Source organism: Phyllobates terribilis, unplaced genomic scaffold (genome assembly GCF_046119375.1).
Source record: "Phyllobates terribilis strain yellow unplaced genomic scaffold, ASM4611937v1 Scaffold_4__5_contigs__length_816908805, whole genome shotgun sequence".
Lineage (NCBI taxonomy): Eukaryota > Metazoa > Chordata > Amphibia > Anura > Dendrobatidae > Phyllobates > Phyllobates terribilis.
In genome coordinates, this window is record NW_027362764.1 from 151,434,064 (window position 1) to 151,460,080 (window position 26,017).

A 26,017-nucleotide genomic window follows, 5' to 3' on the forward strand; every position below is an offset into this window, starting at 1 on the left:
AAGCAATGTTGTGTCAATTAGCAGTAGGAGGTGGAGGTCACTGCTGGTTCCTAAAGGAAGAAGGATATCAATACACTACAGAGATGAGAGGATCCAGAAGGCGTCTGCAATGCCAAGTGCAGAGACCTTCTACAGCCTGATTCAGAACGACTGTCTGTCACACTTGATACCCCCGTGACACTAGCATCCTCAAGTCCCATAAGGTATTGCTTTCATTTGTGAAATTTGCTTGTCCTTATCTAGAAAACCTGCTGTCTACATTCTTACTACAAACTGGTAGGGAACCAGAATCCAGATACCCTCTTGTACTAGACTGTACTAAACTGTACAGTGCTTATTTCCAGAGCAAACATATGTGGGAATAGTTCCCATTTGGCCAATGTTTCAAAAATATCCATTGGAGTCCTGTTTTTTTTTATTTTACTGATAAGAAAGGTGCCAGTTAAAATCAGGATATTGATTGATCAAGTTCTTCTTTAGTTTGAAAGTCAGTGAACAAAGAATATGTAAAGGGAAGAAGCAATGGAGTGAACCTGAAAGAGAGACGATACAGATTATGTAGATATTAGTAGGGGTAAATTTGCTCCTTATGGAGAGTGACATGCCAGGTCTGGCACACCATTATGAGGAGGCTTAAACGCATGTCACTCTCCATAAGAAGAAAACTTACCCCTTTGATCCCAGTTTTAGCCTCTCACCCAGCCAAATCAGATCTCATACTTTGCATTGACAAGGGGCAATACCCCGAAACACAGTGTCTGCAAATTGAGATTCTGATTTGGCTTTTATCCTATGTCACATTGCAAGGCTCGTTAAAGGGTAGATATTGACTTGTAGGATTGCTATTTCAAATAGATGGCACTGGAGTTCAAGTCCTCTTCCTCTCTGAAAAGACAATTTAAATAGTAGATATTAGAAAAAACTTTTTGACAGTGAGGGTGATCAATGAGTGGAGCAGGCTGCCATAAGAGGTGGTGACGAGTTCTCCTTCAATGGAAGTCTTCAAACATAGGCTGGACAGACATCTGTCTGAGATGGTTTAGTGAATCCTGCATTGAGCAGGGGGCTGGACGCGATGACCCCGGAGGTTTCTCCCGACTCTAACATTTTATGATTCTATGAATACAGACATATCTGTATATTGCTGAGTTGGATCAATCTGCAGACAATAACAGAAAAAAATGCATCCTATTTAAAAATAAATAAATGAATATGTCAATCCAATAATAACAACAATTTGGAATTGTATGATTTTTGTGGCAGATCTATGAAAGAATACAAAGTTATACCAATGCCATGGGCCAAGAGAACTGGCTAAAGTAGAATGCACAAGCAGCCAACCTGCAATTGCAACCTGTTATTATTTTCTGTAGATTATCAGTTTCTATTAGATATCATTCACACTCTCAAAGTTGTATGGAGCCAAACTATGGCACACATTTATAAGGCTATAGTGTACCTCTGCATACCTCCAATTTCATGTAGAACAAAAATGTGCCATTTGAATCCATATTACAGACAGCATAACTTTGTAGCCACATGAAGGCACAGTATGGTAGTCATTTAGCCTACAGTTACATAGTAGAGTCATAGTTAAAGGAGGTGTCCAACTTTGGGGACAATTTTTTCTACTTAAATGCATGCAAATAGACAAGCATTTTTTCAACTGAATTTTATTAAAAATTTTGCACTGTTTCTCTCCTATGGCCACTGTATTACACTGTCTATTGCTGGATGCAGAATGAGGTAATGGGGTTGGCCACATTATGTTTGTGTTGGAGACATGATTTTGTGACACTTACTATTATGAATGCATAACAGGTTCTCCTCCGGCTCTTGTTAGTGCAGCTTTCCTCACAAACTGCACAGCTCTGCAGTCCATATAATGGCTACTGGTGGAGGAGCATGTGACCAAACCTGTCCGTCAGTCTCCTCCAATAGAAAAGCAGTTTTCTCATGTATGGTTTTCAATTGGAGAAGACTGATGGACAGGTCTGGTCACATGCTCCTCTACAAGCAGCCATTGTATGAACTGGAGAGCTGTGCAGTCTGTGAAGAAAGATGCACTAACAAGAAAAGTAAATAAGAAATAAATTGTCCACAAAGGTGGGCAACCCCTTTAAAATTATTCAAACTATAAAAAAATTAAGATCCAAACATAAAAACACACATCTATTATTATTATTATTATTATTATTATTATTATTAATTTATATAGCGCCATTGATTCCATGGCGCTGTACATAACGGGGTTACATACAAAATAAGAATATCACTACAGTAAACAAACTAACAAAGATAGACTGGTACGGGGGGAAGACGACCCTGCCCTTGCGGGCTTACATTCTACGGGAATAGGGAGGAGACAGTAGGTTGGGGGGTTGCAGTAGTAGTAGCTTTGGCGTTGTTGAGGGGGCAGCGGGGTCATTGCAGGCTGTAAGCTTTCTTGAAGAGATGGGTTTTCAGGTTCCGTCTGAAGGATCCGGATGTGGTGGATAATCGGACGTGTTGAGGCACAGAATTCCATAGGATGGGGGATATTCGGGAGAAATCTTGGAGGCGATTGCGTGAGGAACGGATAAGTGTGGAGGAGAGAAGGAGGTCGTGGGAGGACCGGAGGTTACGTGAGGGAATATATCGGGAGATTAGTTCAGAGATGTACGGAGGAGAGAGGTTATGGATGGCTTTGTAGGTCAGTGTTAGTAGTTTGAACTGGATGCGCTGGGCAATTGGGAGCCAGTGAAGCAATTGGCAAAGGGGGGTAGCAGAGGAGTAGCGAGGTGAGAGATGAACGAGTCATGCAGCAGAGTTGAGGATGGACTGGAGGGGTGCGAGAGTGTTAGCTGGGAGGCCACAGAGGAGGATGTTGCAATAGTCGAGGCGGGAGATGATGAGGGCATGCACAAGCAGTTTAGTAGAGTTAGGGTTGAGGGAAGGGCGGATTCTGGAAATGTTTTTGAGCTGGAGGCGACAGGAGGTGGCGAGAGCTTGGATGTGGGGTTTGAAGGACAGGGCAGAGTCAAGGGTTACTCCGAGGCAGCGGATTGTCGGTACAGCGGAAAGAGTGATGTCGTTTATTGTGATAGATAGATCAGGTGGGGAAGATATGCGAGATGGGGGAAAGATAATGAGTTCAGTTTTGTCCACATTGAGCTTGAGGTAGCGGGAGGAGAAGAAGGAGGATATGGCTGCTAGACATGCTGGGATTCTGGACAGCAGAGAGGTGATGTCTGGGCCAGAGAGGTAGATCTGGGTGTCATCAGCGTACAGATGGTACTGGAAGCCATAGATTTTTATGAGCTGTCCCAGGCCAAGGGTATAGATTGAGAAGAGTAGGGGTCCTAGGACAGAGCCTTGAGGGACTCCAACAGAGAGGGGGATGGGTGAGGAGGTGTAGTGGGAGTGGGAGACGCTAAATGTGCGGTTTGAAAGGTATGAGGAGATCCAGGATAGAGCAAGGTCTTTGACGCCAAAGGAAGAGAGGATCTGCTGTAGGAGGGAGTGGTCAACTGTATCGAAAGCAGAAGACAGGTCAAGTAGAAGGAGTACAGAGAATTGTCTGTTAGCTTTGGCTGTAAGTAGGTCATTGGTGATTTTGGTAAGGGCAGTTTCGGTGGAATGGTGGGGGCGGAAGCCGGATTGTCGGTTGTCGAAGAGAGAGTTAGATGAAAAGTGGGAGGAAAGTTCAGCGTGAACGTGTTGCTCAAGGAGTTTGGAGGCAAATGGGAGCAGCGATATGGGGCGATAGCTGGACAGGGGAGTTGGGTCGAAGGATGGCTTTTTGTGGATGGGTGTGATTGTGGCATGTTTGAAGGCAGCAGAGAAAGTACCAGAGGATAGTGATAGGTTGAAGAGATGGGTTAGGGATGGGACGAGTGTGGGAGTGATGTTAGGGAGGAGGTGGGATGGGATGGGGTCGAGTGCACATGTGGTGAGGTGTGATTTGGAGAGGAGACGAGTAAGTTCTCTTTCCGTGATGTTGGGAAGGGAGGTTATAGGGGTGGGAAAGTGGTGTGGAAGACAGAGGGGTTGTGGTGGTCGGACGGTAAAGACTTGCCTTGTTTGGTCAATCTTGTTTTTGAAGTGTGTTGGAAACTCCTCAGCAGAGATGATGGAGCTTGGAGGGGGCAGTGGAGGGCGGAGGAGAGAGTTGAAAGTGTTGAATAGTTGTTTGGGGTTGTAGGATAGGGAAGATATGAGGGTTGTGAAGTAGGCCTGTTTAGCAGAGGTGAGTGCTGATTTGAATGCGAGCGTTGCTTGTTTGAATGCAGTGAAGTCATCTTGAGTATGTGTTTTCTTCCAACGCCGCTCCGCAAACTTGGACGTTTGTCGAAGCTGTTTAGTAAGGTTGTTGTGCCAGGGTTGCCTGTTGACTCGTCGCGCTCTGCCATGCAGAAGAGGGGCGACCGAGTCAATAGCTGATGCGAGAGTGGCACTGTAGAAAGCAGTGGCGCAGTCTGTGTCATGTGAGGATATGGATGTCAGAGGTAAAATAGAGTCAGAGAGTGTTTGTGTGTCTAGATGAGCAAGGTATCTGCGGGGGTGTGCTAGTTGCTGGACATGGGTGACAGGTGAGGAGGACAGGGATGAGAATGTGAGTAGGTGGTGGTCAGATAGGGGTAGGGGGGAGGTTGTGAGGTGGGATAGGGAGCAGAGTCGGGTGAAGATGAGGTCTAGTGTGTGTCCGTCTGTGTGAGTGGCTGAGGAGGACCACTGAGTAAGTCCAAAGGATGAAGTAAGCGACAAGAGTTTTGATGCTGCTGACTGGCGAGTGTCAGTGGGGATGTTGAAATCGCCCATGATGATTGTTGGAATGTCAGCCGAGAGAAAGTGAAGAAGCCAGGTGGAGAATTGGTCGATAAAGGCAGTGATCGGGCCCGGGGGTCGGTATATGACAGCCACTTGGAGGTTGGAGGGAGAGTAAATGCGGACAGAGTGGACTTCAAAAGAAGGGAGAATAAGGGAGGGAAGAGGAGGAGTAGGGCTAAAGGTGCAATTGTTAGAGAGGAGAAGACCCACTCCTCCACCATGTCTGTTTCCAGGGCGAGGAGTGTGGGTGAAGTGGAGGCCACCGTAACACAGCGCAGCAGGGGAGGCAGTGTCAGAGGGTGTTAGCCATGTCTCTGTGATGCCCAGGAAGGAGAGATGACGAGAGGTAAAGAGGTCGTGGACAAAATGGAGCTTGTTGCAGACAGTGCGTGCATTCCAGAGTGCTCCAGAGAGAGGGAGCAGCGGGGTGGGCGTCAGGGGGACAGGTTTTGCGCAAGAGAGGTTGTGGTAGTTTGCAGTTGGTTTGATGCGACAGGTGGGAGAATTGGTGGAAGGTGCAAGCTGTGGGGGTCCAGGATTGGGAGATATGTCGCCAGCAGTGAGGAGAAGCAGAGAGAGGGACAGCAGGTGGGAGAAAGAGAGTGACCGGCTTGTTTTATGCTTTGGGAGGATTGTTCTGAGGTTGAGCAGCAGGTCTGTAGATGAGGTTAGGTGGGGAGGAAGGAGGGAAGGAGAGATGATGATTTGGTTAGAGGGTGCTGGGGTGTGGGGATAGCGAAGGAGAGTGAGGATTAGAGGGGCAAAAACAGTAAGGGCATATGTGAGCATGATGAAAGTGTAAGGGAGAATGAGAAAGAGAATCTAAGTACAAGTAGTAAATAGTTCTTTGTACCTTCTGGTCACTTCTGGCCCATTTCTGGCATATTTCATTCTAGCCCCTTAAAAGCGACCCTTTAGAGCCAGACCTGTTTCCCTTAATTTATGGAGTTCAAGCCAGCACATTAGGATGGTCAGGTGTACAGGAGGGGAGGAGTCGCAGGGAGGCTGCTCACAACATGGGTGAAGGGGGGACTAATTAGAACACAGAGGTTAAATGAATTCAGGAAACAGCTAGGGACCAGTGTGTATTAGGATCAATGGTTTGAGGTAATGAATATGCAGATTGAGACAAACAGACCAAGGACAGATAGAATGAAATTAGCAGGGATCAGTGTATACACAGCAGGAAACATACCAGGAGACAAATACAGTTATGAAATTCAGATATGCGGCATGGAGTGTGGTAAAAGTGTGGAGTGTGGAGTATGGTAAAAACATTGGCTTTCAAAATTGTAGAACTGTAAACCCATTAAGTCAGATTCATAATTTCTTTGGAGCCTTTTTTTGGTATAAAAGTTTGGATTTAAGCAATTTTATTCTTCTGCCAAATTCATTATGGCTGTTGTTTGCAATTTTTGTGCTATATTTTTCAGTTCCCTTCATTTTTTGGCTTTGCTCGTCAATGTAAGGTTGGTTTTCATTTCCATATGTTTTTGGCTAATTCATCAATTGAAACTTTTCGAAATGTTACAAAAAAATTTTGCGCAGTGGTACTCCAGCAGGGGCTGGATGGCAAATTTTAGCCTGGAGGGCGAGCACAGAGAGCTGGCCCATGAGTGGTTTCCCATTCTTAGAGCTTGTTTGCACGCTGAGTTTGACGCATTTTTCAAGAATAAAAAAAAACAAAACAGTGCACTCACTTTACAGCAGTGTAAATGAGATTCCTGAAATCTCCTTGTGGATTTGAACCATCAAAGCGTTTTTTCAAATCTGCAGGAAGAACCTGTTGTAACTGTATTCAGTTCAGGCAGTGAAAGAGGAGGAGGCAAGATCAGTACGTGTCCTGCCAGTGATGTGGAGTACCTGGGAGGGATTTTGTCCGTGGCCTGACCAGAACTCATCTGTGTAATTTATGAGACTGTGCCCAGTCCACGAAAGTCCGTACTCGGCCTGTAAATGTCAAATCTGGGAAAAAGACATTATTGATATGATGTTACAATACCAACAACATATCAACAAGACAACCTTATTATCATAGCAAATTTACATACAGAAGTGACAAAAAGGCTGGTCTACATGCAGATCTGCCCACACATCAACAAATATCCAAGTTTCAGTCTCAGATTTTAGCTGATTGGCAAATTCTGGACATGTTACCATAGTCCAACTGGACCAAAGTTACTGTATAAATACCAACTTCAGTGACCATTGTAGTAAATCTAGCCAGCCGTGGTTCCAAAGACGGCTGGAGGTGTGGGAGGGGGACCTTTTACAGCCGAAATAGGCTATTGTAATGCAAGCTTACTAAAAGTGTAGGTCTTGGCCAAAACAATCCATAGACATACAGTATATGTTTAATATAAAGAATTCAGCTGAGAATTCATTTTTACAACTTGTTATTGTGAGTTTTTGATTGATAGTCGTGGCTGTACGAGCAGCACGTACAACGAAGCACTCATACACGCGTCAGCACGTACAGCGAGGCGCTCATTCGCGCATCAGCACGCAAAGGGACACCACGCAATCAGGTAATACACACGTCACCACATACACGGACACACTGATACTTACCACATTGTCATACATATAGCACACTTACTATGGCTCTGATTCATCAAAGTGACAATTCTGGCGTAATCACTTTGATGAATCGGGGCCATAGTCTCCTACCTCATTGCTATTGAGGCATGTGCAGGAGCCCACTGCAGTCTATTTTCCAGGCGCCACACTTGTGATGTGCAGGAGAATCATGGACAAGCTCCGTTATGTAACGTTCACATAGCGTTTTAGCGTACGTTTAGTGGCTTTGGTGGGACTTACGTCCAAAGCCCCACAAAACGGGATTTGGGCTTATGCCCTGACAATAGCTGAGTACATCTCAGTGCCCATCTCCAATAGGCGTACACGGCTGAAAATGATGTCTGATCGAGCGTCTACAGCATTATAGTCAATGGCCCCATCAACACATTCGCCCAAATCCCATTTTGCAGGGCTCCGGACATAAGCCCCGACGGAGCCACTGAATGTATTCTAAAAACTGTGTGAACATAGCCTTATCTTACAGAGTGATATAATAACAGCCCCGCGTGCTCTGCCATCCCCCTTTATATTTGTCCCGACTGCAGAGCTGCCAGCAATCAGGAGCTTCAGAGAAGGCTGGAGTTGACCCTTGCATGTCAATGCAATAATACACACAAGGGTGAAGGAGGAAGATGAGGTGGGGACCGGGGACCGCAGGAGAGGGTAACTATACACTGCAGTGCAGACCTGAGGCTGCATTTAATCACACAGAACAAGACATACTGAAAATGACTCTCCTATTTCTGCCTGTCTAAGGATATGTGCCCCACCTGCTCCCCTCTAGCTGAGTTTCACCCCTGCCTCCCACCAAACAATCTAAAAAGCAGAGACATACGTTGCTTTCATCCTCCTTGACTACCTGCAGCGCCTCACTCTTCTGTGTAGGTCCTTCCATATGGTTCTGCATTGTCTTCTTCCTGTTCTCTGATTGGCGAGGCAGCACACTATAGCCTCTAGTGACTGCTGCTCCACCAATCAGAAAGCAGGAAGCAGACAGTGCAGCACCTAGTGACTGCTGCTTGATCTGATACTGGTGAGGCCTGTAACAGTGCACACCTTGTGCATATACTGGTGTCTATGTCACAGCCCCATATCCGGCCTTGTCACATACCTCCTGCTCAACCCCCCTGCTGACCTTCTCTAGCAGGCTCCATCCTCTCCAAGCTTCCATGAGGAATCAGCCTGGCCAGTGCGTTGGTGAGGGGAGATCAGCAGACACGTCCACACAGTGTGTAGTTTGGGCGTGTCTACAACACAGGGATGCTGCCGGCAATTGTACAAGTAATGTACAGTGCCAGCAGCTGTCTTCAAGGCAGCAGAGTAGGGCGGCCCTCAACTACTACTGGGGGGATCGGCATGGGGGACACTTACCCCTCTGCCCCCCGGCCCAGCCCGCCCATGTACTCCAGTACCCTAATTCAATACAAAACCTGTCTAATTTAATCTTCTTGCAGTTAAAGACTAATGTGTAACATTTACCTACTCAATGATTGTTCAATGAAGCCAAAGAGTGAAAAAATAAATCTTATAATTTGCACTTAATACATTAATCATCATATGCGGTTTAAATAAAAGAGACGCAAAGTTCAACCAAGAAAACAGATAGACAAGATTTTAAAAAAATACTTAAAAAAAATGCAATTGAAGAATTGTGGAATCTGTCAGCAGGATTTCACATCCCAAACTATTTATATGCTCATGTATCTCTTTAAAAGGTATCTGTCACCCCATGGCACTTATCTGACCTCTAATATGGGCATAAAGGTGATAGAAATGTAAATCTATACCTACCTGTATGCCTCATATTAGAGGTCTGGTTGGTGTGAAATGTCTTTTTATTCATTCTGGTTTCTGATGTCTTGGAGGCCCAGGGCCCGCAAGAAATCCCCGCCTCCTATATTAATTATAATAGGGCACTGTAACGTGCAGGGGAGGGGGGAAACATTATAATTAATACAGATGGCGGGGATTTCTTGCGGGCCCTGAGCCTCCAAGACATCAGAAATCAGAATGAATAAAAAGACATTTCACACCAACCAGACCTCTAATATGAGGCATACAGGTAGGTATAGATTTACATTTCTATCACCTTTATGCCCATATTACAGGTCAGATAAGTGCCAGTGACAGATTATCTTTAACCCCTTAAGCCCCGAGGGTGGTTTGCACGTTAATGAACAGGCCAATTTTTACAATTCTGACCACTGTCACTTTATGAGGTAATTACTCTGGAATGCTTCAACGGATCCCCCTGATTCTGAGAATATTTTTTCGTGACATATTGTACTTCATGATTGTGGTAAAATTTCTTCGATATCACTTGCGTTTATTTGTGAAAAAAACAGAAATTTGGCGAAAATTTTGAAAATTTTGCAATTTTCAAAATTTGAATTTTTATGCCCTTAAATCAGAGAGATATGTCACACAAAAGAGTTAATAAATAACATTTCCCACATGTCTACTTTACATCAGCACAATTTTGGAACCAAAATTTTTTTTTGTTAGGGAGCTATAAGGGTTAAAAGTTGTCAAGCGATTTCTCATTTTTCCAACAAAATTTACAAAACCATTTTTTTAGGGACCACATCACATTTGAAGTCACTTTGAGAGGTCTTTATGACAGAAAATACCCAAAAGTGACACCATTCTAAAAACTGCACCCCTCAAGGTGCTCAAAACCACATTCACGAACTTTATTAACCCTTCAGGTGCTTCACAGGAATTTTTTGAATGTGGAAGAAAAAAATGAACATTTAACTTTTTTCACAAAAATGTTACTTTAGACCCAATTTTTTTTATTTTCACAGGGGTAACAAGAAAAAATGGACCCCAAAATTTGTTGTGCAATTTCCCCTGGGCACACAGGAATGCAATATTTGGGGAAAAAACACTGTTTGGGCGCACGGCAGGGCTCGGAAGGGAAGGAGCGCCATTTGACTTTTTGATTGTAAAATTTGCTTGAATAATTAGCGGACGCCATGTTGTGTTTGGAGAGCCCCTGTGTGCCCAAACATTGGAGCTCCCCAACAAGTGACCCCATTTTGGAAACTAGACCCCCCAAGGCACCTATCTAGATGCATAGTGAGCACTTGGAACCCCCAGGTGCTTCACAAATTGATTCATAAAAATGAAAAAGAGTTTTTTTTTTCACTTTTTCATTTTTATGAATCAATTTGTGAAGCACCTGGGGGTTCCAAGTGCTCACTATGCATCTAGATAGGTGCCTTGGGGGGTCTAGTTTCCAAAATGGGGTCACTTGTGGGGGAGCTCCAATGTTTGGGCACGCAGGGGCTCTCCAAACGCAACATGGCGTCCGCTAACAATTTGAGACGATTTTCCATTCAATTTGTTAGCGGACACCATGTCGCGTTTGGAGAGCCCGTGATGTGCCTAAACAGTGGAGCTCCCCCACAAGTAACCCCATTTTGGAAACTATACCCCCCAAGGATTTTATTAAGGTGTATAGTGAACATTTTGAACCCAGAGGTACGACACAGAATTTGTTTACATTAGGTCATCATATTGAATAAGTTGTCATTAGTCTTGAGCGCAAGTGCTCACTACTTGAGTTTGCATCGGGTACTCAGGTATGCACCATGTACAGCGTGTGCTCGATTGACATGCTCGAGTCCCTGCTCCGCATGTTTCACGATTATTAGACACCCAAAAAAAAACATGCGGGGATCGCTAGTGCATGGCAGGCAATCCCCGTAAAGTTTTTTTGGCCGCGAAGCATATGGGGCAGAGACTCGAGCATGTCACTCAAATACCCATGATACTCAATGCATACCAGAGCACCCGATGCAAACTCAAGTAGCGAGCACTTGCGCTCAACACTAGTCGCCATATCGTCATCTTTTTTTCTTACTTTTAAAAAAAATCCCAACCCCATCACAACCCTAACCCCAACCCTAACCCCAACCCCAGCCCTAACCCTAGCACAACCCTAACCATAGCACAACCCTAACCCTAGCACAACCCTAGCCCTAGCACAACCCTAGCCCCAAACCCAGCCCTAACCCTAGCCCAATCCTAACCCAAGAGTTTATTTTTGACGCCGTTCCTTGTGCGGTATAAGTGATTAGACGACTTTATTCTTCGGGTCGGTGTGATTACAGCAATACCAGAATCATATGGGGTTGTTATAACTGACAGCTGTCACACACTAAAAGACTCATTTTTTGTAAAATCTAGTTTTTGCATCGCCATATTTTGAGAGCTATAATTTTTCCAGATATTGGCAGACAGTCATGTGACGGCTCGTTTTTTGCGGGATGAGTTGACGTTGTTATTGGTGCCATTTTCAGGCACGTGACATTTTTTGATCGCTTTCTATTCCGATTTTTGGGAGGCAGAATAAACAAAAAACAACAATTCAGGAATTGTTTTTTTTTGTTTTTTTTTATTCTGTTCCGCGTGTGGTAAAATTGATAAGGTAGCTTTATTCTTCGGGTCAGTACGTTTACAGCGGTACCACATTTATATCGTTTTTCTATGTTTTGCACTTTTATATAATAAAAGCAATTTTATAGAAAAAATTATTTTTAGCTTTTTTAGCATCGCTTTATTCTGAGAGCTATAACTTTTTTATTTTTTGGATTATGGAGCTGTGTGCCAGCTTGTTTTTTGCGGGACGAGATGAAGTTTTCAGCGGTACCATTTTTATTTATATTTGTCTTTTTGATCGCGTGTTATTCCATTTTTTATTTGGCTGTATGGTGATAAAGCATTGTTTTTTGCTTCGTTTTTTTTTTTTTTTTTTACCGTGTTCACTGAAGGGGTTAACTAGTGGGACAGTTTTATAGGTCAGGTTGTTCCGGACGCGGCGATACCAAATATGTGTACTTTTATTGTTTTTTTTGTTTTGTTTTTATAATAATATTTATTGATGGGTACATTATATTTTTATTTTTGGTGGATTATTTTTTTTATTTTTTTTTTATATTTTTTCAATTTTTTTTTTTTTTTCACTTTCTGGAAGCTTATATAGTTTATTACTTTGTCCCACTCTGGGACTTTCACTTTTTTTTCTCTGATCGCCTGCATGGCACAGGAATGCAGCACCATCCCTGTGCCATGCAGGCTGTCAGCGCCGGACAGGGAGAAGATTGTTTGGAGATGCACTGCGCATGTCCAAACAATCTTCCTGCTGTCTGGTGACCCGGATGTTGTCATGACGACATCAGGTCGTCATGGCAACACCCGGGAAGCCTTTGCAGACAGCGCTGGAAGCCGGAAGAGGAGGTGAGTATCTGCGATCACCTCCCCTAGCCCCCGCAATGCTGCGATCGACTTCGATCGCAGCATCACGGGGGTTAATGTGCTGGGAGCGGTGCAGGACCACTCCCTGCACATAATATCGGGTGTCAGCTGTGACAATCAGCTGACACCCGGCGGCGATCGCGCCCGCACAGCCCGGCGCGATCGCCATGACGTACTAATACGGGTCTGGCTCTTAAGTCCCAGAGCACAGACGCGTATTAGTACGTCAGATGTTGTTAAGGGGTTAAAAGACAAGTTCAGCAATTCCTCTACATGGTCGGTCCGTATACTCCTTGAGAAAGCAACCTGGCGAAACGTACTTTGGAGTCCAGGGGTGTTTTTGATTTGGTGCTATTCTCTATTATATGGTATGTCTATTCTGTGATATTTGCTGGGATGTTTGTATAATCTTATTATCAATCCACTTGGATTTCTTTATAATATATATATTTATCCACATTGCTCCTAAATATTTTTATTTCAAGCCATATATTTTGGGATATGAACAATTTCTATTGATTACACCCAATTCCTATTACATTTCCCTGTGATATCTCCTGTGCATGATCTCCTCTCTGCATATTATATTGCCCTGTTTTTAATAGTTTTTGTCTTATGCATTAATAAGGATATACTTTTATTGAACATCATTTCAGATGTTGTGTTTATTCACATTCATAAGCAGTATTGTTATCTTACCAGTGAATATTCACCTACTTTGAGATATACAGTATGTAGTAATATGTAAAGGTTTTGTGTAGTTACTGATGGCCAGCCCATGTATCTGATGCTGAGATATCAGGGTTTGAATTGATATGCAAATGAGGCTGAAGGACTATGGTAGATCTGAAGCCTGTGTCTCTTCTGCTCTATTCTCCACCCAGTGTCACATTCTCCTTCTCCTTCTGCTTGACTAACAGCCTCTATGTTCTGTGTCTTCAGGCAAAGGAGCTGTCAGTCATTCAAGAAAATGCGGCACTAGGTAGGGAATAGAGCGGGAGTATCAAAGGCTTTGGATCTACAATCAGCTCTTCAGCCTCATTTGCATATCATTTTAAAAGCTGATTTCTCAACATCAGAGGTACAGACTGGCCATGTAAAGGTATTACCGGACTTGTGTTTGAAAGTACTTCATGTACATATAAATAGTTTAGGGGTGAAATCCTGCTGACAGATTCCCTTTTAAATAATAATATATCTGTGTCCATGAACAGCTATAGCAAAATCATGTATTATTCTACACATTGTATTGTGTGGTATTTTTGGATCGTAACCAAGATGCATGATAGTAAATATAAAAATCTAGGTCTTATACAACTTATCCTTATTCCTAATCCATCAAAATAATCTTGAGTCTGCATACAATGCTACTAGTCAAAAACCAAGAAAAAAAAGCCATTCAGTTTCCGTCTTTTTGGAAAAAATCCAGAATGACATTTTCTTCTTTGTTAGTTTTGGCAAGAAGGGACGAAAGGGAAAACATCACTACTCTGTTAGTGATGGGTTTTCTACTTTGTTTTTATTAAAAATGTTGAAACATGGGCACTGTGTCAAGATGATTCTATAATAGAAAGTTGGGTGGGGCGAGGAAGCTTGTACAATGCAGAAACTTCTTAACATAAAGAAGGCACATCCTATTCTGACATGGTGGAGAAAAGTATTTTAAGACAGTACATCTTAATATATTCATCCCAGTGCACAGAGCTCTTAAATTCACACAAAATCAAAAGTTAACCTACTGGGAGGTATTTGGCTGAGCTGTTACCATCTAAAATTGTATTTGTTAACATTAAAATTATTCCCTCAAGGCTTGGAATAAAATAGTTTTCATTGGCTGGAGAACATAAAATCTCCAAGAACTTCAAATCAATTCATAAGCAAAGTTGTAAACCAGTGTAAATGAGGTGTTGGTATCATAATTAGAATGAATGCGACCACCCTCAACACATTAAGAAAATATTATCCTTCATGTATGACTTTCCTTATCTGACTCGGTAACTCCAGATGTATGGCCAAGTAGTTGTACTGGTCAAGGGGTGTTATTCCTTCATCAGCCCACGTGAAATATAAACAAAACCAACCACAAAACCTAATGATATCATGCTCTGAACCATTTTAAATCATATCTTGAGATTTAAGGAAAACAATATCTGGCATCGCTAATGGATACACTTTCCATATTTCAGATTAGGTTGTCATCTGTTCTTAAAGGGGTATTCCAGTTTTAGCAAATTAATGTTATTTTTTAGGTAATGACATATAGTTTTTGTAATGGTTTCTAATGGTTTTCTATGCTAAATGTCTCTCACTCAAAACATCTAGGATATGTTCACACGTTGCAGATTTTCATGCAGAAAATCCATATGGTAATACAGAACTAGCTAAATAGATGAAATTAATAGCCCTCCCTTCTAGATGTTACGTGAAATTTTTAAGCTAAAATTCATAGGCGGTGTCAATTTTATAATCCACAGTGTGTCAATTCTTTGTGCAACATTCATTGCAAATTTCATCATCTTGCATTGCAAACTTCAACAAAATCTGAATGCAATACTTATGGATTTTGCTTCAGATAAGATGCATCACCTGTCGGAAAATACCCTTAGGTTCCAATTCATCGACCTGTTTACACCAGAAAACTTGCGTATGACACTTTGAAAAGTTACCAAATTTTTCAGCAATGCCAAGTTGCGCAAAAAAGTTTTTGAGACTTTCAGTGTTTACACACATTTTGGGTAGCTCCACCACAATGGGCTACACCTGGCCATTGAATTCATCAAAAGATGGGCAGTGTTTCTTATACAAGAAATTTTGAAACTTTCTGTGTTTACACGCGTTTCGGGCAGGTCCACCACAATGGGCTATACCTGGCCAGTGAATTCATCAAAAGTTGGGCAGTGTTTCTTACACAAAAAATGTTATTCCACTCTTCAACTGAAGTAATATTTCCAGCTAGGCACACGGAGTTGCATGGCACTGATAAGAGGCACCAAATTCATTAAGTAGTGTGCGCCTCTTAATGCATTTGGTACATCTTATTGCTGCACATCAATAATTAAGACAGGCATAAAAAATGTCAGTTTTAATTGAATTGCAGCCATAATGTCTACTTTCACTGAATATAAATCGGTGGAGATGTGCCGATTGCTTAGCGCAAACCCTAGTCTACAGAGGAACAGAATATGAAGTATCAGCCTTTGGGGGAGGTACACAGAGTAAACCAAAGTGGGAAATTCAGATTCATTAAAAACATATTAAAATGATGGCAATAAAGGCATCCTAAACACTGTGCAACAAACCTAAACTGAGAATAATGAATGTGAGTTCTGTACATTCTTTTAAGCAGATTATCCAGCTATGGCTGGGGCAGCACAGCAAAACATCAACATTTCTTATCAATTCCTTGCAAATATACAGTTGAAACCAGAAGTTTACATACACTATATAAAAAGACACATATGCATGTTTTTCTCAGTATCTGACATGAAAACAGAATAAACCTTTCCTTTTAGATCAATTAGGATTACCATAATTTTTAATATTTGCCGAATGCCCAATAATGAGAGAAAATGTTTTAAGGCATTTTTATTACTTACTGCAAAGTCAATAGTTTACATACATTTCATTAGTATTTGGTACCATTGTCCTTAAACTGAATGACTTGGGTGAAACGTTTGGGATATCCTTCTACAAGCTTCTCACAATAGTTGGTCAGAATTTGGGCCCATTCGTCCTGACAAAACTGGTGTAACTGATCCAGGTTTGTAGGTCGCCTTGCTCAAACCTGCCTTTTCAGCTTTGCCCATAAATTTTCAATAGGATTGAGATCAGGGCTTTGTGATGGCCACTCCAAAACATTGACTTTGTTATCCTTAAGCCACTTTGTTACCATTTTGGCAGTATGCTACCTGTCATTGTCCATTTGGAAGACCCATTTCCGCCCAAGCTTTAACTTCCTGGCTGATGTCATGAGATGTTGCCACATAATCTTCTTTTCGCATGATGCCATCTATTTTGTGAAGTGCACCAGTCCCTTCTGCAGCAAAACAACCCCACAACATGATTCTGCCACCCCCATGTTTCACAGTTGGGATGATATTCTTAGGCTTCCAAGCTTCTCCCTTTTTCCTCCAAACGTAACAATGGTTATTATGCCAAAAAAGTTAAATTTTTGTTTCATCAGACCACAGGACATGTCTCCAAAAATTAAGGTCTTTGTTCCTGTGTGCATTTGCAAACATTAATCTGGCTTTTTTCTTTTTCTTTTGGAGTAATGGCTTCTTCCTGGCAGAGTGGCCTTTCAGCACATGTTGATACAATACTCGTTTCACTGTGGTTATTGACACAATCTTACCAGCTTCCACCATTATCTTTACAAGGTCTTTTGCTTTTGTTCTTGGGTTGATATGCACATGTCGGACCAAAGCATGTTCATCTTGGGGACAAAGAACCCGTCTCCTTCCTGAGCGGTATGGTGGCTGGACATTCCCATCTTGTTTGTACTTGTGTATAATTGTTTGTACAGATGAAGGAGGCACCCTCAGGTATCTTGAAATTGTACCAGACAACCAGACATGTGCAACTCCACAATTCTCTTCCTGATATCTTCGCTGATTTCTTTAAACTTTCCCATGATGCTACACAAAGAAGCAATATGTTTCAGGTGTGCATTAAAATACATCCACGGGTGTGTCTCTAATTAACTCAGATGTTGCCTTAAAACCTATCAGAAGCTTCCAGACACATGACATCATCATATGGGCAGTCCAGAATTATTTAAAGGCATAGTAATCTTAGTGTATGTAAACTTTGGATTTTGCAGTAAGTAATAAAAAAATGCCTTGAAACATTCCCTCTCTCTCATTGTTCTGGCATTTGGCAAATAGTAAGAATTATGGTAATCCTAATTGACCTAAAAAGGGAAAGGTTTATTCTGTTTTCAAGTCAGATATTGAGAAAAACATGCATATGTGTCTTTTTATGTAGTGTATGTAAACTTCTGGTTTCAACTGTATTTTAGTTGGATGTCAGCTAATATGTATAACTGTTATATTGCTATTTCTTTTCCCTGAAAATAATAACAAAGGCAAGATGTCAATGACAATACAGAAAGGTGAGAGAAAACAGAACTGGAGAATGGACAAAGGATGTGCAGCTAGAACAAGGAGCAGTATCGTGGGGAGACCAGAGTGGAAACTTAGAGATGCCAAGTGCAGTGTGTGGGAACAGGCAGGGTATGTGTAAGGGGGAAGACCGGGGTGTAAGTACTTTCAGAGCAAGGGATCCGGAACTGCCGGGGCCGTGCCTCTGGTTGCAGGGGGAAGACAGACTGCAAGCACAGGAGTCAGGTGACTGGGAAGCTGGGGGCGTGTCCAGAGGGAAATCTGGGAGGTCACGTGACCGAGAGACTGGTGGCGTGGGTAAAGAGAGGAAGAGACAAGGACATTTGCGTGGGAAAGCGGACCTGGGTCCTGCTCAGCAGAGCAGTGTGAGAGGGTCCAGGCTCCTGGCTCCAGGACTGGGAGCAAGAGCCGAGTGCAGTGGACCGGAGGAGTCAAGCCGACTAGAGAAGAGATGCAGGGTCGGTGGAGGCAGGCACGTGAGGTGCCATGTTATGGACTAGGGGCTCAGCGGGTAAAACCGGAGACCGCCCGCTGCCGCCAGAAGACGGAGCTTTGTTTGGGCGGGGAAGCCTGAAGAAATCAACACCGGCCCCAGCTGGCAACTGCCTTGTGGAGGAAAAGAGTCAGCTAAGTGTAAAAACTGTCGTTTACAACCGGTTTTACTCTGCTATATCTAGTTAAACTGTGAACTGTCAGTTAAAGACTTTTACCTGCTACTTTCCTTGTTTTTCCCCATATTTCCCCCTGTTACTCCCTGCGTGGAGATTTATCCTGTTATTATAAACTTCCCCTTTTTATTAACCCTGTATTGGCTGCTCTGTGTTTCTGTGTTGCTGCATCTAAAGTACCCGTGTTACATATGAACCAATTACAGCATCCCAGAAACAAGGAGATACAGGAACAGACCCCAAATAGAATGAATAGAAACCAATTGCAGCATCTAGGAGCAGGTCAGGATGGGAACAAGTAGACCCAGGTACAGACCTCAAATGAGAAACCATAAGCAGGTCATAGTGAAAGCCATGAGATTTCAGGAGCAAATCTCAAATTTTAGCACAAGTAGTGTCAAGAAGCAAGTCAGGATCAGAACCGGGAGTAGATCTGAAATGAAACCAGGAGATACCAGAGGCACTGCTAAGGAATAGGTCAGGACGACAACTAGGACATAACAGAAGCAAGTCTCAAACGTAAATAATAGATACTAATAATAGGTCAGAACCAGGATTCAAAGGGCCCAGAAGATACCAGGGGCTGAGTCCAGTGATACATCAGGGTGGGAGCCAGGACATACAAGGAGCAGGTCTCTAATGCAACTGGGAGATATTAGGAGCATTTGACTCGCCCTGGGGGGATATGGGGGAGACTCGGTACCTGGGCCTTTACCTTCTGTGGGATGTCACGGCAGTCAGCTCCCGGGCCCGTACTCTGGGGTCACTCTTTAAAACGGGTTTGTTAACAGTTTTGTCTCGTGACGCCACCTGTGGTTCCCGGTAATGAGTAGCGGCGCTGCTGCTGACCTCCGGGGGTGACGGGATGGCAGCTAGGATGTTTCTGATTCCCCACAGGTGGAGCAGACCCCCGGGGCAGGGTTGATGGAAGGGATGCAGGTGAGAGGTGGCCCGGTCGGGTCAGGGGGAATGACGGACACGCACACAGGGGGTTCGCTTCAGTACCTTTACTGGTGTAATGGCAGGTAGGCTCCAGGGTACTTAATAGGAAGGGTGCACTTCAGGACTCTCACCAGTGAGCGGGTTGTAGGCCTCCTGGTCTGTGTCTTCCTCTCTCTAAGCTTCTGGCCAGCCTGGAACTTGGCCTAGCTTCTGTGTCGTTTTACTCTCTCATCTGACTGCTTGGTAGTAGGACTTTTCTCTGGCAACCACTATCCCTGGACGCCGGGGCCTTCGTGGTTCCTAGTCCTGTAATTGATGGTAGCTTCAGGATGACCAAGGGTCTGGAAGACTCCTGGTATGCCGGTTGTCCCTACTGGGTGTAGAGAACCCTGTAGGCGCGGATCCGGTGTCCGGCTTGCGACCTGGGGCGAGCATCAGATGCTCCTCTGCCCCCTTAACTCCTCTCTCCTCTCTCCTTGCCTCGGCCGCACTTGGGGCCCTCAGTACACAGCAGCTCACGTGATGCTTCTTCACTGATCTAAGCGCCAGCACACTGTCTGACTGAACTATCTCTCTGACTGAACTGCATGACTCCACCCTCCATATATATATCCCTAACAGGGCTCCCTCTAGTGGTATGAGGTGGAAGGGTGGAGGTGTTTGTAATGTAATGAGGGCCTCTTGTGGAGGAGTCCGTCCATGCACCCTTTTGGGTCCTGTGGTACCTGTAGTAGCAGGGTGCCACATTCCCCCCTAGTACAATTCAATACTCCTGGACTGAAGCATTTCAAACAGGTAACAACAAATAACAATAATAATAACAACAGTGTTACAGTAAGTCCCGTCACCAGGTGTCCATTTCACTGATGAAGGTGTAACAAGAGTAACATGAGGGACCTGCCTGAAAACCCTCAACGTAGGCCCTGGGCGTGGCTACAGAGTATAGGTGATCCAGGTGTTGGACCACGTCTTCGGCCACGCCAAACGGGTTTTTGTTCTGTGGTCTTTTTATGAAACAAATAAGGGGGCACTTTGGTAAGTGCAACTATTTACAAGTGAAAGTTTTTGGCTGCTCACAGTCCTCAGCCTACAAGTCTTTATACCCTCACGGGTAACTAAATGAACACATTATTTCAGTTTACACAATAAATAACAGTAGGCAATACCCAACTGAGTAACTATTTACAAGGTAGGCGTTTTGTATTTAATCCCTATACCTGGCAGGGATTTGGCCTTGTGTGCTGTATGTGGACCTTCGTAGCACTGGGGTGATACTGGTGTCTGTGCATGCACTCTCTGTTAACCTATCAGGTGTACGTGCTGGTAGATTATAAAACTGCCTTAATCTCTCTATGGGACTGGCAAGTGCTCTGATTACTGGGCCTTCAGGCTCTGCCTCAACGGGTGATCCTCCTCTTACTGGGGACTCTTCCTGTTCCTGAGCAGGTTCTTCTAGGGCGCTCACAAGTTCTTCTTGTGGTTGACAGAAGTGTATTACTGGTATAATAAATGCTCCATCAAGTTGAGGCCAGTCCGCAGGGAAGTCTCCTAGAACTGTATGAAGTACATCTTCCTTGGGTTTCTCCGGCATTACAAGAGGTGCTTCTTCCTCCGGTGTCTTCAGTAGACCTGGGCACAATTTCAAGTGGTCTCTTGAGATTGTTGCGGTTGTTTTACCTCCTTCCTTGCTGATCAGGCAGGTTTTGGTGTTGTCAAATTTGGAATTTAACACTGTGTAGGGCTCTCTTTCCCACTGGTCATTGAGCTTGTGACCTCTCCTTTTCACCTTGAGCACTATCTCTCTGGCTGCCAAGGGTCCTGCTGGTGCATGTTTGTTATGCTGCCCTTCTTGTCTTTCCCTCACCTTGTTTAGACTGTCTTCGACACAGGCCTGTACTTTCCTGTACTGCTCTTGCCGACTTGTCTCCCAATCTTCAGTAGACGTATCTGCAGCAGGTTCTACCACTCCGAGCTCCAGGTCCATGGGCAATTTTCCAGGTCTTGCTCTCATGAGGTACGCTGGGGTACAATTAGTAGAACTCACAGGTATGTGGTTATACAGGTCCACTAGGTCATGTAGTTTGTCTGGCCACTGGTTCCTCTCCTCCAAAGGTAGGGTTTTTAACAGGTCTATAACGATGTTATTCATTTTCTCGCACATACCGTTGGTTTGCGAATAATATGGCATAGTTCGGATCTTCTTGCATCCATACAGGTGACAGAATTCTTTGAATAGCTCAGCTTCAAAAGCAGGGCCTTGATCTGTGAGCACCTTGTCCGGCTATCCATGGGGTCTGCAGAAGTAGGCTTGAAACGTTCTTGCTGCAGTTTCTGCTGTCAGATCCTTGACGGGGGCTAGCACCAGGAACCGGGAATAGTGATCCACTATGGTCAGGGCATAGGAATAGCCTGATCTGCTGGGCGACAGTTTGATGTGATCCAGAGTGACAATCTCCAGGGGTTGGGTTGTCTTGATGGACTGCAAGGGTGCTTTCTGGCTGCCGTAGTCTTTCCTTCTGAGGCTATAGGGCCCACAATTCCGGCACCACCTTTCTATGGAACTCCGCATTCCAGCCCAATAGAACCGGTCCTTCAGCAGGGTTTCCAGCTTCTTCCAGCCAAAGTGACCTGCTTGGTCGTGGTAGGCCTCTAACACCATCTGGATATCCGTCCTGGGTACAACAATCTGCCACACCATTTCATGGGTTCTGGGGTTGACATACCTTCTGCACAGCTTTTCTCTGTAGATGAACAGCCGGCTTCTCTCATTCCACAGGTGTTTGGCTTGTGGAGGAGCATCCTTCTCCAGGTGAGAACCTTATTGGGTTATCAGTCCTTTGTTGAGGCTGACAACCGGGTCACTATCCTGGGTCTCCTTCCAACTGTGATGAGGTAAAGGATTCAGCACCTACCATGACAAATCTTCTGGAGGCGTGTTGCTTGTGGACCACTCCGCTTCTGTGGAAAGCAGGTAATTCAACTTCTTCTAGGTCATCCACTTCATCCTCGGTGTCTAACTGGTGGGGCATTCTTGACAGAGCATCAGCGTTGGTGTTCTTGTGACCTGCCCGGTACTTGTGAACTGATAATTCAACAGTCTGGCCACCCAAAGCTGTTCCATGGCTCCCAACCTGGCTGTCTCCAGGTGTGTCAAGGGATTATTGTCGGTAAAGGCTGTGAATTTGGTTGAGGCTAGGTAATGCTTGAATCTTTCAGTGATAGCCCAGACCAAGGCCAGGAACTCCAGCTTGAAGGAACTGTAATTCTCCAGGTTCCTCTCAGTAGGGCGAAGCTTCCTACTGGCTTAGGCAATTACCTTTTCTCTGCCGTTTTGCTTCTGGGACAACACAGCTCCCAGTCCCTCGTTGCTGGCGTCGTTGTACAACAGGAAAGGTTGGCTGTAGTCGGGGTAAGCCAGGATTTCCTCAAAGGTTAGGACTTTCTTCATCGATGCAAAGGACTCAGTCTGCTCTTTGCCCCACTGGAAAGGGGGACTTTTTCCTCTTTTGGACTGTCCTACCAGGAGATCTTGTAGAGGTGCTGCCTTTTTGGTATAGTTCTTAATGAACCTCCTGTAGTACCCGACCAGTCCTAGAAATTGACTTACTTCTTTGATGTTCCTTGGTTCAGGCCACTTCTGGATGGCAGTGACCTTCTCCGGGTCTGGTGCTACTCCCTCTGAGCTGACCACGTGTCCCAGGTACTGAATCTTCTGCTTGAGCAGGTGGCACTTAGAAGGTTTTAGTTTCATCCCATACCGGGACAATGCCTCAAATACCTCCGCCAGGTGCTTCAGATGGTCTTCATACGTCCTCGAGTACACGATAACGTCATCTAGGTATAGCAGCACTGTCTCAAGTTCTGGTGTCCCAAGCAACACTCCATCAACCTCTGGAACGTTCTGGGTGCGTTGCAGAGTCCAAATGGCATGCTGTTGAACTCGCATAATCCCATCGGGGTGGTGAAGGCTGTCTTCTCCCGGTCTTCCTCAGCAACAGAGACTTGCCAGTACCCGCTAGTGAGATCCAATGTAGAGAAATAATTGGCAGATTTTAGTGCAGCCAGGGATTCCTCTATACGGGGAAAAGGGTATGCATCTTTATGTGTTATTCGATTAATTTGTCTATAATCTGCGCAGATCCTCATGCTACCATCCTTCTTTCTGACCAGGACCAGGGGAGCTGCCCAGGGGCTACAGCTATCCCTTACTACCCCTGCCTTTTTCATGTCATGCAACATTTCTTTGGCTTTTTGGTAATGTGCTGGTGGTATGGGTCTGTAACGCTCCTTAATGGGTGGATGGTTACCGGTGGGTATGTGGTGTTGTACCCCTTTAACCCTTCCAAAATCAAGTGGGTATTTACTAAACACCTGTTCATATTCCTGAACCACTCTGTAAACACCATGTTTCTGATGGACAGGAGTGGCGTCAGTCCCAACATGGAGCTGTTGACACCATTCCTCCAGCTGAGCTTCGGAGTCATTGTCCTCCACTGTATCCGGTGGGGTCAAGGATTCCACTGTGTGTATGGCATCATTATTCACAGTATACAGTCTGGCAACAGTGGCGTATCGTGGCAATTTAACTTCCTCCTCCCCGCAATTTAGGAGATGTACGGGTACCCTCCCATTGCGCACATCAACTACCCCTCTAGCAGTTAGGAGTGTAGGTCTGTGCTCCGAGTTGATGGGCTCTACTACCGCCTGGTAGTTCTGTCCCTTGAGACCTATTGCTGCCCTACACCAAATCAGCATTTCACTCATTGGGGGAATCACAATGGGCATCGGGTCTGTCACCCGTACATTTCTAATCTCACCACCTGTTAGCTTTACCTGTTGCTGGTTCAGGAGGGCACGAATTTCCTTCTGGAGCACCTTCCTCTGCCCTGGTTTGGCAGTGTCAGCAATCTGTTGTAGTAAAAACAACACTTCTCCCAAACAGTTACCAACAACATTTGTTCCAAGTATCATATATGAATTTGCATCACCAGGGTTAGATTCTATGACAATCAGTCCTTGGTCCTTTAGTTCCACTCTCCCCACCTTCACTGTCACGTCTTTAACCCCTACCAGGTTAAGAGGAAGGCCATTGGAGGCATACACAGAGAGATTTGGGGCTGGCGGCTGGAGTTCATCTATGGACCAGTACCTTTTGTAGAGGACATCAGGTATGATGGTTAACTGTGAGCCGGTGTCCAGTAGTGCAGGTGTTGCTATGCCGTCCAGCACGATGGACAGGAAAGGCCTTCCTCCTATGAACCGGTCGTACCAGCTTGATGGGCCTGGTTGATCTACTCCTGGGTGTCGGCCCTTGGCCCCAGGGTTTGCCCGTTTAAAGGACAGATCCGCGCTGTGTGGCCTGTCTCATGGCAATGGCAGCAGATGAGTTCTCCTGGAGGGCGACATTGGTCGTTGGTCCTACCATGGGGTGGCGTTGTCCTCCTTCTTCTCTTCATCCAGGAGATATCCTCAGGACTATCGGCGAGTAGGATCCTTCCATTCGGCTCGGGCTCCACCTGTAGCTGCAGGGCGCTCAGGACAGTGGTCAGGGTTTTACTTAGCTGACGCACTTCAGAGCGCAGGCTGTCCAGTTCTCTGGGGGGCGCTGTTTGCACTTTTGTCTCAGCCGCTAATGAAGGGGCAGTGAGTGTTGTGGCCATTGGGGTGGCCCCACCCTGGTAACGCTGGGTAGAAGTATCTGATGTTTCCAGGGGCTGAAGGCCCTTAATAGCCATGTCCTTCAGGGTGTCCAAGGGGGCATTTGGATGATCTAAGGCCCTCCACCGTACAGTTCTGCTCTCCTCCTGGGACCTCAACCGCCGGATGAATTGTTCTGTCAGCATTTTGTTCTCATCATGTATGCTGGCTGGACTAACCTGTTTCAGGGCCCGCAGTGCCTCTTGTAGACATCAGGCATAGTCCCAGATACTGTCCTCAGGTTTCTGGGTACAGTGGTAGAACCTCATTCGAAGATCTGTCTCAGTGCGGTTTTCAAAGGCAGTTTGCAGTCTCTTAAATAGTTTCAACTTCCCGCTCTGCGGCACCAGTCAATTGTCCCAGCACAACAGCGGCTCTCTGTTTACCAGTCATTGAGTACATGTCTAATACACCGCATATTTTCCTTTTGAATCCAGACAGGGTGTCTGGTTTGCCGTCATACTGGGGAAGCCATTTCGCTCCGGGGATATACGGTAGGGCCATGGGTATCAATGGAGTCACGACCCCTGCTGGTGGGGCAGTCGCTCCGCACTGAGCAGCGCCGGGCGCAAGTTGAACATCGGGAGCGTTAACTGGTGCTCTGGCGTCTTGCTGGTCATCGGCCATGGTTGCGTCCCCCTAGTAAACCGTAGCTTACCTTCTCTTTCTTTTTCGGGTAGGCCACAGCTCCGTAGACGACTGTCTCCTTCCAGGACCTGATGCTTCCTGGTGCTGCATCAGAGCGCGAGGTGGGGCTTGAGCTTCGTGCGCTACCAACAGTCACGCCTCTCTGGTTCCCGCGGTTACGCCCCTCTTCTTCCCGTGCGGCGACGCGATAATGGCGGCGATGTTCACCACAGTTAAAACACAGTTCAATACGGCACACAGTACCTGATGGCAATGGGCACGAAATACTGTTCGTGACGCCAGGAAGAG